The following is a 5,025-nucleotide window of genomic DNA, read 5'->3' on the forward strand; positions in this document are numbered from 1 at the left end:
GAAGCTACTCTGCTCACAGCAGCCGAGAAGCAGAGAGAGACAGAGAGGAGGGAGTCAGGCACAGGAAACACCCTTCCAGGGTATTCTCTCGGTGACCTACTTCTTCCAACTGGGTCCTACCTCTCCAGTTTCCATCATCTCCTGATAGTCTGTACAAACTATCAGTCTATCACTTGGATTAATCCACTGATGAAGTCAGAGCCCTCATAATCTAATATTTCATAAAAGTCTCGCCTCAGAATACTACTTTATTAGGAACTACATCTTCATCCCATGAGCTTTTGGGGGACACATCAGATCCAAACCGTAACATAAATACATAAAATAGAAAGTCATTTGAGACCATTGTCAAAGTCGTTCTGTGAAGTGTGAGTGATAAAAAGCACCTATTGTAAAAGTGAGCTGTAAACATGAAAGAAAACTAATGAAGTGAGAACATCAGATGCTGTTCCCCTTTTTCAAAAGAAGAATCTCTTTTATTAATCACCTTAATCTCATTTATAGCAATAATTTGGTAGTTACATTCAGAAGAATTATCAAACAGGACATCTAATAATCATCCATTGATGTCCTTTATTTAATAGTGTTTTATAACTGGTTTATCCAAGTTGATAGAATGACCTATGGCAGACCAACGTCAATCATTGTCTTGGCTTTTCTGATCCTCACCTAAACCCTCTCCATCATTTTATATTTTGATTCTTGATGCTTTACATATGTGCTTATTTGTCTTCCTCCCAAATCCTAGATAGCATGATCTCACATATCCCAACATAATCTGGTTAATCAGAAGATGGCTTGGACTCAGAGGCCCTGAGTCCGAATCTCATCTCCTTAGATCAGCAAACTTCAGTTTCTTCATCTGTCAAATAGTGTTACTATCACATTCTTCCTACTGTGGATTTTATATGAGAATACATGTAATGCATATTACCATGCTTTATAATGGCCTGGCCACAGAAACATGTCTATAAATATTGATGTAATTATTTTTATAACACCTCGATCATTCTGCACAATGCAATACAGCAATATGGTCAAAGATTGATGGGTTTGAGGTTACAAAGGGCTGGGTTAAAGTCAGGCATAAGACTTTTCTAGCTGTGGAAATGCAGGCAAGACTTATCATGACAGGAGCAAGACATCCAGAACAAATGAGCAAATGAAGTTTGATGTTTGCAATATTCACCACGCTCACTATTGGAAAATCCTCATCCATGCCTGTAATGACTGTGTCATTCTGCATTTAAAGTCTGTTTTCCCTTTTTATCTCAGTAGTCACAAGCAAGAGTTGATTTGCCTGTCACACCTCCTCCTTCCAAATCTCTGCAAGTAATGGTTGCTTTGGTAAAGACACAGCCTCCCAGGTGCAAGCAGCAAATTGCCTTATCCTTTGTGAATGAGCTTCCTTTTGTAAACAAAAGTAACAAGTGCTGAGAATGTCTCTCAGTGACAGAATCTACCTAAGCTACTCTGAGGGAGGGAGGGAGAAAAAGAAGGATGAGCTTTGCTATTGAGGACTTGGAAAGATTCTGGGTGGCACACCCTTCTCTATTATTCTCTTCCTGACTAAAACACTTTTTTATCATAAAAATGATGTTGAAAATTCCACCATTATGGCTGGGAGATCATATGATATGGCCGGCCCTCAATTCATGTTACCTTTCCAGTTCTCACAACATACTTTGTCCTTATTGAAAAGAATTTGCCAAAGAGCTATGGTAGCACCACACAGACCCTAAGAAAGGGCAACTGTGTGAAGAATCAAATAATTTTTTTTCTGCATCTGATCTAATAGCAATAAGAACTTATCCTTTCAAAGTCCCCCTTCTGAACATTTGGTGGTAACTAGCCAGACTAGTCCTTTGATTAACACTTCTATGAGAGAGGTATTATCATTAGTCCGTTTTACAGATGAGAAAACTGAGTCAAGGGGAGGGCAGGTAATTTTCCCATACCAGTGATAAAAACCAGGCTTTGTTCCCTAATGCAGATATTAGCCCCTGAGTCTGGATTCTGCTATCTCTTACTCTGCTCTGTGTCACACTGCACTGTAAAGTTTACAAAATCATTTGCAACTAATATCTGATTATTCACTGATTTCCCATGCATTTTCCAAGCAGAATGCTGTTTCACTTTGAAGGTCAAAGTCCATCAGGAAATGCCTGTTTTGATGGTTTTGATGCAGACACTAGCACCATATGAAATTATTGGCGATATGAAAGAGACAGCCCAGGGATTGAAAAGTATCCTAGACTTCCTTTTTTGCCTCCTTAATTCTTTAACCTTCAAGAAAATGTATCCACATTTTCTGGGCTCTCAGAATTGTTCAAAGAGCAAAAGAAATCAAAGAGCAACTCAGAGGATACCATGTTTCAGGGGGCATTTTGACTTTAAGACGCCACAAGGTGGGAGGCTTTACACTCATTTTCTGAGCTTGAGAACTTAAAATTCTTTCTCCATCAGAACTTCATCTAATAAAACTACAGCATCACACCCAAAGGAGTTCATTCCCTCTCCTTCTCTGACATGCCAGGAAGGAGATTGCCTCCCCAGTGCCAGCTGTTTCAGAGGCCTGGGGAACTGCTTCACCTCTGGGGACATTAGCTTTAACCTTTCAATCTCTTTGATTTAATCATATAACCATGTAATTAAAATCTAATAGTCAAGTTTCAGGGGCAGGGAAGAGGCAAGGGCTGGGCCAGTTCCAGTTAGCCCAAGCAGATGGCAGACACTGCTCCTGAAATAACATGCTCAGATTGCCTGTTGCTAACATTTGTGTAGAGTCCCTGTTAAACACACACAACAAAAAGTTACAGTCTGCATAAAGAAGGAGAGCTTCTTCACCTGCTTCCGTGAGATAAGGTGCAATGTATTTTTAATGCAGGCTTTTATCTCTCCTTGGCAGTCAAGATGGTTTCCACATGATAGCCAAACCATAAGGCAAGCAAAGTTAATGGGTTTGATTTGTAGACAGCAGATGGACCCCCAGGTTCAAATTAATGCATTCTTTCTCTTCTGTTTCCTAAAGCTTTTCAAATGTTGAGGAAGAGCTTTCAGGATTAAGTTTAAAGACACTTCTTCAATTTGTTTAGCTGTTGTTAATAGCCAGGTGTTCTTTCAACATCTGGTTGAAGTCTGTTTTATGATTGTGCCAGGAAGGCATCAGTACCATCTCCTACCTTGTTAAATTAACAATGTGTTTTCAAGGATATACTAACTTAGAAGCTTCCATGCACTCTAAAACAGTATAAATTTTGTTGACAGAATGTGATAATATGAACTAAAATCTTGAAAATACCCAATTGGCCAATTTTACCACTTATTTGAAATATATAATCCAAAATAGGTACATATTATCTCATATGCAATAATAAAAACAATCCTCTACATAATCTTACTTGACCCTGATTAAATACATGTTGGTAAATCCACAAGAGATTATCATATTTAAAAAGTATATTTCATAAAGAAAATGCTCAAGATTTAAGTGTATTATGTCAATTTTAATTTTTTTTAAAAAATATGCATATATATATATATATATATATATATATATATATATATATATATATATAAAACTGATATAATTACTTGGCTCTGGTTAGTGAGAATATGGCTAATTTTTTGTATCTATTTTTTGTGATTTTTTCAATAATAAGGATACATTAAAATTATCTATATAGAGAAACTTATTTACAAATCAACCCCATGGCATTTTCATAACTGTCATAAATCTGTTATTATTCATAAATCACAAACAAAAAAGCCAGTCTCTTCACTGCAGTCATTTTACCAGGAACTCAACAGGACACTTTTGACACAAATATAGATGGCAAGGAGTTATTTTTTGCCAGTTTTTATTTTAATGCCCCATATATTCATGAAACAATTCTGATTTTTATCAGATGACCTCAAATCACAAGACAACAGATATCACTAACTTAATTACTACCAAGTAACATTGACTTGAGATGACTTTTGAGATTGCATTTTTGAATCATATACTCTTAGCAACAAGAATGACAATGAAGATAGTCTCTTTTTAATTGAATTTGAAGGAAAACAGGCAGTTTTCTACATTTCCCTCATTTATTTTTTGGAAAGTTGGCTACTTACCTCGGTCTCCATGTCTCTAATAGCAACATACACAGAAGGATTCCTACACATAGATTTAGCCTCAAAAACATTCTGCAACACAGGCCAGGAACAGAGCTTCAGAGAGCACAAAGGTTAAATGACTCAATCAAAGCACTCTGTGGCTGAGCTCTTAATGAAGTCCATGTCTTTGCATCTCAGAGCAGGCTCTCTCCAAGGTGGCTTTGGTGAAGGGCACACAGTATCTGAATTTCTTTCAGGTTCTTCTAGGAAAATGAAGTCAGTTTGAGAAGCACTGTGCAGAAAGCTAATAGGTACTCTAGCAGAAGTATTTTTAGTTTTGCTAGAAGTTTTCATTAAACCAAAATTGGGATTCTAGAGATCACTTGCCAGAGTGATTGGTTTAAATACCTTTACAGAGCATCCTCAGTGACCTGCATAGAACCACTGGTATTCTTCACCCATGCATTACTAGCCAAATGACACTCTTTTGATGCTCCTGGAAGATTAGTCATCTAGGATGACCAAACTTTTGGTCATCTGATACTTTTTCAAGTCATGTTATTCTCTTTGTGTGTAGGGCTTGCAACTTTGCTCAAAACATTCCATTTGCATATGTGGAATTATCTTCAGCCACACTATCTAGGCCATACTCCCAAGCGGAAAAAACTTAGATTGTTTAAAAAAATGTATTCTGAGTTTAGATGCAAAACCATAAAATATCTGGAACCTATGTGATGCCTTGTAGGTAATGGCCACTACCCCAGCCATTGCATATCAGCTGACTTTGGTAACAAACCTGACTTTTCCTTAATTATTTTTCTGTGCTTAAAGGCAACTTATATTAAAAGCACAAATTATGATATTCCCAGCATAGAACAAATAAAAAGACTAGAAATTCCACAGCTTCACAGTTAAATGATTTTT

The sequence above is a fragment of the Marmota flaviventris genome, chromosome 2 (genome assembly GCF_047511675.1).
Source record: "Marmota flaviventris isolate mMarFla1 chromosome 2, mMarFla1.hap1, whole genome shotgun sequence".
In the NCBI taxonomy this organism is placed as follows: Eukaryota; Metazoa; Chordata; class Mammalia; order Rodentia; family Sciuridae; genus Marmota; species Marmota flaviventris.